Source organism: Triturus cristatus, chromosome 4_1 (genome assembly GCF_964204655.1).
Source record: "Triturus cristatus chromosome 4_1, aTriCri1.1, whole genome shotgun sequence".
In the NCBI taxonomy this organism is placed as follows: Eukaryota; Metazoa; Chordata; class Amphibia; order Caudata; family Salamandridae; genus Triturus; species Triturus cristatus.
In genome coordinates, this window is record NC_140585.1 from 134236898 (window position 1) to 134246494 (window position 9597).

General features: G+C 39.8%; 1 non-coding gene across 1 annotated transcript; it reads right to left on the bottom strand.

Annotated features, from left to right (window-relative positions):
- Positions 1 to 3339: 3339 nt before the first annotated feature.
- On the bottom strand, positions 3340 to 3412 carry TRNAR-UCG (transfer RNA arginine (anticodon UCG)). The gene has a single exon. It is a non-coding gene; the product is annotated as a tRNA-Arg (tRNA).
- Positions 3413 to 9597: the final 6185 nt, after the last annotated feature.

Here is a 9597-nt window from a genome sequence, read left to right on the forward strand (position 1 = left end):
TGCACAAGTAGTTAGACTGAAGATGCAACCTGAATGAGTTTACAGTATGTACTCCACTTTATTAATGATTAGTACTGAGAAAGTGAGGACTACAAGAGTATTGGAAAAGACTTTTTCCACTCTGAATGTAAAGCAGATTGTGTGACCATTGGCCAAAAACAACCACGAAGGGACTCGAACCCTCAATCTTCTGATCCGAAGTCAGACACCTTCCTTATCCATTAGGCCACGCAGTCATCCTTCCACCTGAGATGATTTTTATCATGTAGGTGGTATGCATGGATGGAGAACATATTATTGAAAGGTATTCAGGTTTACATCCCATAGTGTTCTTTCAGCTCTTTTCGCTGGAAGCACTTTTTTGGAATCTATATATTGAGAATTTTATGATTACGATATGCTTTTGTTTTCCTTTTTCCATACAAACCTCTTTCCTCATGAGTTTAAAGCTCATTTGTATGCTCTACATAGCTCTGGACGTTTCCAGACGTGGAGTGAAACTGTTTTGAAAGTAGTACAAATTGCTCCTTCCTGCATATGCTAATTTTTCACACTCACATAGGTTGTATAAGTTTTATGAATCCTGGCTTGACCTATTCAAGTAGCTGAAAGCCTGTCACCACCTCTAGAAACAAGATTCACACCAATCCAATTCATATCATTTTTTCCAAAGGAATATGTTCTGGCCGCTCGAAAATGCATCTCACAAAAATAGGCATTTAAGAATCTACTTTGCAGTTTCAGAACACTAACATGACTGTGAAGTGTACACAAGTAAAATGGGACCGTTTCAAAGTACCTAATCCCTCATAAACTTCTGAGAGGAAGCATGTAATAAATCTATCTAATTTTCTGGAAAAGAAAGAGGGAGGATTTTTGTTATCACCTCAGATGGGACTTGACCCCACAATCCCTGGCTTAGGAGGCCAGTGCCTTATCCATTAGGCCACTGAGGCACACATGCATAGCTCTTTTCTAGAGGCGTTATTTAAATGTATTCTATGGTCAGACACCGGTGTGTGCACACAGGGCATTTCTCACTTCTCTCTATAAGTAAACTTCCCATTTTCATCCTCTTCCATCCCCGACTTTAACGCTCTCTTCTATGCTATAATGGAGACTTTGCAATTTTAGCAAGTGGAGAGAAATTGGAGAACCACTTTCGACTCCACACTTCTTCTTCATTTACTTCTTTTCTCAATATACTGGGCTTAGAAAATGGTATCAAGCCATCCTTATCATCAGTAGGACACGGAAAGAGGCACTAAGTCTCCTAACCAAGTTCAACCACACTCTGCAACTTAACCATTGCACTACAAATTAGGCAACGGGGGCATCAGCAAAGGCAGCCAATGTGCCGATCCTTTATACATTTTGTGTAGTACTTTTCTTACTCAGAGGCAAAATCAGCACTTTAACTGCCCAAATCATACAGATTTTACACATGTAGCACTCTATGCACACATAGGCACACACTGCGCAGTTCTTCTACACACACTTAAGCTAAAAACCCATTCTGTCACGTCAAAATTCAGCAAACCTATTACATATTCAGTGCGTCGGCATAGAAGCACTTTTTAATGCCACTAAAATGCACAAGTAGTTAGACTGAAGATGCAACCTGAATGAGTTTACAGTATGTACTCCACTTTATTAATGATTAGTAATGAGAAAGTGAGGACTACAAGAGTATTGGAAAATACTTTTTCCACTCTGAATGTAAAGCAGATTGTGTGACCATTGGCCAAAAACGACCACGAAGGGACTCGAACCCTTAATCTTCTGATCCGAAGTCAGACACCTTATTCATTAGGCCACGCGGTCATCCGTCCACCTGAGATGATTTTTATCATGTAGGTGGTATGCATGGATGGAGAACATATTATTGAAAGGTATTCAGGTTTACATCCCATAGTGTTCTTTCAGCTCTTTTCGCTGGAAGCACTTTTTTGGAATCTATATATTGAGAATTTTATGAGTACGATATGCTTTTGTTTTCCTTTTTCCATACAAACCTCTTTCCTCATGAGTTTAAAGCTCATTTGTATTCTCTACATAGCTCTGGAAGTTTCCAGACGTGGAGTGAAACTGTTTTGAAAGTAGGACAAATTGCTCCTTCCTGCATATGCTAATTTTTCACACTCACATAGGTTGTATACGTTTTATGTATCCTGGCTTGACCTATTCAAGTAGCTGAAAGCCTGTCACCACCTCTAGAAACAAGATTCACACCAATCCAATTCAAATCATTTTTTCCAAAGGAATATGTTCTGGCCGGTCGAAAATGCATCTCACAAAAATAGGCATTTAAAAATCTACTTTGCAGTTTCAGAACACTAACATGACTGTGAAGTGTACACAAGTAAAATGGGACCGTTTCAAAGTACCTAATCCCTCATAAACTTCTGAGAGGAAGCGTGTAATAAATCTACCTAATTTTCTGGAAAAGAAAGAGGGAGGATTTTTGTTATCACCTCAGCTGGGACTTGAACCCACAATCCCTGGCTTAGCAGGCCAGTGCCTTATCCATTAGGCCACTGAGGCACACATGCATAGCTCTTTTCTAGAGGCATTATTTAAATGTATTCTATGGTCAGACACCGGTGTGTGCACACAGGGCATTTCTCACTTCTCTCTATAAGTAAACTTCCCATTTTCATCCTCTTCCATCCCCGACTTTAACGCTCTCTTCTATGCTATAATGGAGAATTTGCAATTTTAGCAAGTGGAGAGAAATTGGAGAACCACTTTCGACTCCACACTTCTTCTTCACTTACTTCTTTTCTCAATATACTGGGCTTAGAAAATGGTATCAAGCCATCCTTATCATCAGTAGGACACGGAAAGAGGCACTAAGTCTCCTAACCAAGTTCAACCACACTCTGCAACTTAACCATTGCACTACAAATTAGGCAACGGGGGCATCAGCAAAGGCAGCCAATGTGCCGATCCTTTATACATTTTGTGTAGTACTTTTCTTACTCGGAGGCAAAATCAGCACTTTAACTGCCCAAATCATACAGATTTTACACATGTAGCACTCTATGCACACATAGGCACACACCTTGCAGTTCTTCTACACACACTTAAGCTAAAAACCCATTCTGTCACGTCAAAATTCTGCAAACCTATTACATATTCAGTGCGTCGGCATAGAAGCACTTTTTAATGCCACTAAAATGCACAAGTAGTTAGACTGAAGATGCAACCTGAATGAGTTTACAGTATGTACTCCACTTTATTAATGATTAGTAATGAGAAAGTGAGGACTACAAGAGTATTGGAAAAGACTTTTTCCACTCTGAATGTAAAGCAGATTGTGTGACCATTGGCCAAAAACAACCACGAAGGGACTCGAACCCTCACTCTTCTGATCCGAAGTCAGACGCCTTATCCATTAGGCCACGCGGTCATCCGTCCACCTGAGATGATTTTTATCATGTAGGTGGTATGCATGGATGGAGAACATATTATTGAAAGGTATTCAGGTTTACATCCCATAGTGTTCTTTCAGCTCTTTTCGCTGGAAGCACTTTTTTGGAATCTATATATTGAGAATTTTATGAGTACGATATGCTTTTGTTTTCCTTTTTCCATACAAACCTCTTTCCTCATGAGTTTAAAGCTCATTTGTATTCTCTACATAGCTCTGGAAGTTTCCAGACGTGGAGTGAAACTGTTTTGAAAGTAGGACAAATTGCTCCTTCCTGCATATGCTAATTTTTCACACTCACATAGGTTGTATACATTTTATGTATCCTGGCTTGACCTATTCAAGTAGCTGAAAGCCTGTCACCACCTCTAGAAACAAGATTCACACCAATCCAATTCAAATCATTTTTTCCAAAGGAATATGTTCTGGCCGGTCGAAAATGCATCTCACAAAAATAGGCATTTAAAAATATACTTTGCAGTTTCAGAACCCTAACATGACTGTGAAGTGTACACAAGTAAAACGGGACAGTTTCAAAGTACCTAATCCCTCATAAACTTCTGAGAGGAAGCATGTAATAAATCTACCTAATTTTCTGGAAAAGAAAGAGGCAGGATTTTTGTTATCACCCCAGATGGGACTTGACCCCACAATCCCTGGCTTAGGAGGCCAGTGCCTTATCCATTAGGCCACTGAGGCACACATGCATAGCTCTTTACTAGAGGCATTATTTAAATGTATTCTATGGTCAGACACCGGTGTGTGCACACAGGGCATTTCTCACTTCTCTCTATAAGTAAACATCCCATTTTTATCCTCTTCCATCCCCGACTTTAACACTCTCTTCTATGCTATAATGGAGAATTTGCAATTTTAGCAAGTGGAGAGAAATTGGAGAACCACTTTCGACTCCACACTTCTTCTTCACTTACTTCTTTTCTCAATATACTGGGCTTAGAAAATGGTATCAAGCCATCCTTATCATCAGTAGGACACGGAAAGAGGCACTAAGTCTCCTAACCAAGTTCAACCACACTCTGCAACTTAACCATTGCACTACAAATTAGGCAACGGGGGCATCAGCAAAGGCAGCCAATGTGCCGATCCTTTATACATTTTGTGTAGTACTTTTCTTACTCGGAGGCAAAATCAGCACTTTAACTGCCCAAATCATACAGATTTTACACATGTACCACTCTATGCACACATAGGCACACACCTTGCAGTTCTTCTACACACACTTAAGCTAAAAACCCATTCTGTCACGTCAAAATTCTGCAAACCTATTACATATTCAGTGCGTCGGCATAGAAGCACTTTTTAATGCCACTAAAATGCACAAGTAGTTAGACTGAAGATGCAACCTGAATGAGTTTACAGTATGTACTCCACTTTATTAATGATTAGTACTGAGAAAGTGAGGACTACAAGAGTATTGGAAAAGACTTTTTCCACTCTGAATGTAAAGCAGATTGTGTGACCATTGGCCAAAAACGACCACGAAGGGACTCGAACCCTCAATCTTCTGATCCGAAGTCAGACACCTTCCTTATCCATTAGGCCACGCGGTCATCCGTCCACCTGAGATGATTTTTATCATGTAGGTGGTATGCATGGATGGAGAACATATTATTGAAAGGTATTCAGGTTTACATCCCATAGTGTTCTTTCAGCTCTTTTCGCTGGAAGCACTTTTTTGGAATCTATATATTGAGAATTTTATGATTACGATATGCTTTTGTTTTCCTTTTTCCATACAAACCTCTTTCCTCATGAGTTTAAAGCTCATTTGTATGCTCTACATAGCTCTGGACGTTTCCAGACGTGGAGTGAAACTGTTTTGAAAGTAGTACAAATTGCTCCTTCCTGCATATGCTAATTTTTCACACTGACATAGGTTGTATAAGTTTTATGAATCCTGGCTTGACCTATTCAAGTAGCTGAAAGCCTGTCACCACCTCTAGAAACAAGATTCACACCAATCCAATTCATATCATTTTTTCCAAAGTAATATGTTCTGGCCGGTCGAAAATGCATCTCACAAAAATAGGCATTTAAAAATATACTTTGCAGTTTCAGAACACTAACATGACTGTGAAGTGTACACAAGTAAAATGGGACCGTTTCAAAGTACCTAATCCCTCATAAACTTCTGAGAGGAAGCATGTAATAAATCTACCTTATTTTCTGGAAAAGAAAGAGGGAGGATTTTTGTTATCACCTCCGATGGGACTTGAACCCACAATCCCTGACTTAGGAGGCCAGTGCCTTATCCATTAGGCCACTGAGGCACACATGCATAGCTCTTTTCTAGAGGCATTATTTAAATGTATACTATGGTCAGACACCGGTGTGTGCACACAGGGCATTTCTCACTTCTCTCTATAAGTAAACTTCCCATTTTCATCCTCTTCCATCCCCGACTTTAACGCTCTCTTCTATGCTATAATGGAGACTTTGCAATTTTAGCAAGTGGAGAGAAATTGGAGAACCACTTTCAACTCCACACTTCTTCTTCACTTACTTCTTTTCTCAATATACTGGGCTTAGAAAATGGTATCAAGCCATCCTTATCATCAGTAGGACACGGAAAGAGGCACTAAGTCTCCTAACCAAGTTCAACCACACTCTGCAACTTAACCATTGCACTACAAATTAGGCAACGGGGGCATCAGCAAAGGCAGCCAATGTGCCGATCCTTTATACATTTTGTGTAGTACTTTTCTTACTCGGAGGCAAAATCAGCACTTTAACTGCCCAAATCATACAGATTTTACACATGTACCACTCTATGCACACATAGGCACACACCTTGCAGTTCTTCTACACACACTTAAGCTAAAAACCCATTCTGTCACGTCAAAATTCTGCAAACCTATTACATATTCAGTGCGTCGGCATAGAAGCACTTTTTAATGCCACTAAAATGCACAAGTAGTTAGACTGAAGATGCAACCTGAATGAGTTTACAGTATGTACTCCACTTTATTAATGATTAGTACTGAGAAAGTGAGGACTACAAGAGTATTGGAAAAGACTTTTTCCACTCTGAATGTAAAGCAGATTGTGTGACCATTGGCCAAAAACAACCACGAAGGGACTCGAACCCTCAATCTTCTGATCCGAAGTCAGACACCTTCCTTATCCATTAGGCCACGCAGTCATCCGTCCACCTGAGATGATTTTTATCATGTAGGTGGTATGCATGGATGGAGAACATATTATTGAAAGGTATTCAGGTTTACATCCCATAGTGTTCTTTCAGCTCTTTTCGCTGGAAGCACTTTTTTGGAATCTATATATTGAGAATTTTATGATTACGATATGCTTTTGTTTTCCTTTTTCCATACAAACCTCTTTCCTCATGAGTTTAAAGCTCATTTGTATGCTCTACATAGCTCTGGACGTTTCCAGACGTGGAGTGAAACTGTTTTGAAAGTAGTACAAATTGCTCCTTCCTGCATATGCTAATTTTTCACACTCACATAGGTTGTATAAGTTTTATGAATCCTGGCTTGACCTATTCAAGTAGCTGAAAGCCTGTCACCACCTCTAGAAACAAGATTCACACCAATCCAATTCATATCATTTTTTCCAAAGGAATATGTTCTGGCCGCTCGAAAATGCATCTCACAAAAATAGGCATTTAAGAATCTACTTTGCAGTTTCAGAACACTAACATGACTGTGAAGTGTACACAAGTAAAATGGGACCGTTTCAAAGTACCTAATCCCTCATAAACTTCTGAGAGGAAGCATGTAATAAATCTATCTAATTTTCTGGAAAAGAAAGAGGGAGGATTTTTGTTATCACCTCAGATGGGACTTGACCCCACAATCCCTGGCTTAGGAGGCCAGTGCCTTATCCATTAGGCCACTGAGGCACACATGCATAGCTCTTTTCTAGAGGCGTTATTTAAATGTATTCTATGGTCAGACACCGGTGTGTGCACACAGGGCATTTCTCACTTCTCTCTATAAGTAAACTTCCCATTTTCATCCTCTTCCATCCCCGACTTTAACGCTCTCTTCTATGCTATAATGGAGACTTTGCAATTTTAGCAAGTGGAGAGAAATTGGAGAACCACTTTCGACTCCACACTTCTTCTTCATTTACTTCTTTTCTCAATATACTGGGCTTAGAAAATGGTATCAAGCCATCCTTATCATCAGTAGGACACGGAAAGAGGCACTAAGTCTCCTAACCAAGTTCAACCACACTCTGCAACTTAACCATTGCACTACAAATTAGGCAACGGGGGCATCAGCAAAGGCAGCCAATGTGCCGATCCTTTATACATTTTGTGTAGTACTTTTCTTACTCAGAGGCAAAATCAGCACTTTAACTGCCCAAATCATACAGATTTTACACATGTAGCACTCTATGCACACATAGGCACACACTGCGCAGTTCTTCTACACACACTTAAGCTAAAAACCCATTCTGTCACGTCAAAATTCAGCAAACCTATTACATATTCAGTGCGTCGGCATAGAAGCACTTTTTAATGCCACTAAAATGCACAAGTAGTTAGACTGAAGATGCAACCTGAATGAGTTTACAGTATGTACTCCACTTTATTAATGATTAGTAATGAGAAAGTGAGGACTACAAGAGTATTGGAAAAGACTTTTTCCACTCTGAATGTAAAGCAGATTGTGTGACCATTGGCCAAAAACGACCACGAAGGGACTCGAACCCTTAATCTTCTGATCCGAAGTCAGACACCTTATTCATTAGGCCACGCGGTCATCCGTCCACCTGAGATGATTTTTATCATGTAGGTGGTATGCATGGATGGAGAACATATTATTGAAAGGTATTCAGGTTTACATCCCATAGTGTTCTTTCAGCTCTTTTCGCTGGAAGCACTTTTTTGGAATCTATATATTGAGAATTTTATGAGTACGATATGCTTTTGTTTTCCTTTTTCCATACAAACCTCTTTCCTCATGAGTTTAAAGCTCATTTGTATTCTCTACATAGCTCTGGAAGTTTCCAGACGTGGAGTGAAACTGTTTTGAAAGTAGGACAAATTGCTCCTTCCTGCATATGCTAATTTTTCACACTCACATAGGTTGTATACGTTTTATGTATCCTGGCTTGACCTATTCAAGTAGCTGAAAGCCTGTCACCACCTCTAGAAACAAGATTCACACCAATCCAATTCAAATCATTTTTTCCAAAGGAATATGTTCTGGCCGGTCGAAAATGCATCTCACAAAAATAGGCATTTAAAAATCTACTTTGCAGTTTCAGAACACTAACATGACTGTGAAGTGTACACAAGTAAAATGGGACCGTTTCAAAGTACCTAATCCCTCATAAACTTCTGAGAGGAAGCGTGTAATAAATCTACCTAATTTTCTGGAAAAGAAAGAGGGAGGATTTTTGTTATCACCTCAGCTGGGACTTGAACCCACAATCCCTGGCTTAGGAGGCCAGTGCCTTATCCATTAGGCCACTGAGGCACACATGCATAGCTCTTTTCTAGAGGCATTATTTAAATGTATTCTATGGTCAGACACCGGTGTGTGCACACAGGGCATTTCTCACTTCTCTCTATAAGTAAACTTCCCATTTTCATCCTCTTCCATCCCCGACTTTAACGCTCTCTTCTATGCTATAATGGAGAATTTGCAATTTTAGCAAGTGGAGAGAAATTGGAGAACCACTTTCGACTCCACACTTCTTCTTCACTTACTTCTTTTCTCAATATACTGGGCTTAGAAAATGGTATCAAGCCATCCTTATCATCAGTAGGACACGGAAAGAGGCACTAAGTCTCCTAACCAAGTTCAACCACACTCTGCAACTTAACCATTGCACTACAAATTAGGCAACGGGGGCATCAGCAAAGGCAGCCAATGTGCCGATCCTTTATACATTTTGTGTAGTACTTTTCTTACTCGGAGGCAAAATCAGCACTTTAACTGCCCAAATCATACAGATTTTACACATGTAGCACTCTATGCACACATAGGCACACACCTTGCAGTTCTTCTACACACACTTAAGCTAAAAACCCATTCTGTCACGTCAAAATTCTGCAAACCTATTACATATTCAGTGCGTCGGCATAGAAGCACTTTTTAATGCCACTAAAATGCACAAGTAGTTAGACTGAAGATGCAACCTGAATGAGTTTACAGTATGTACTCCAC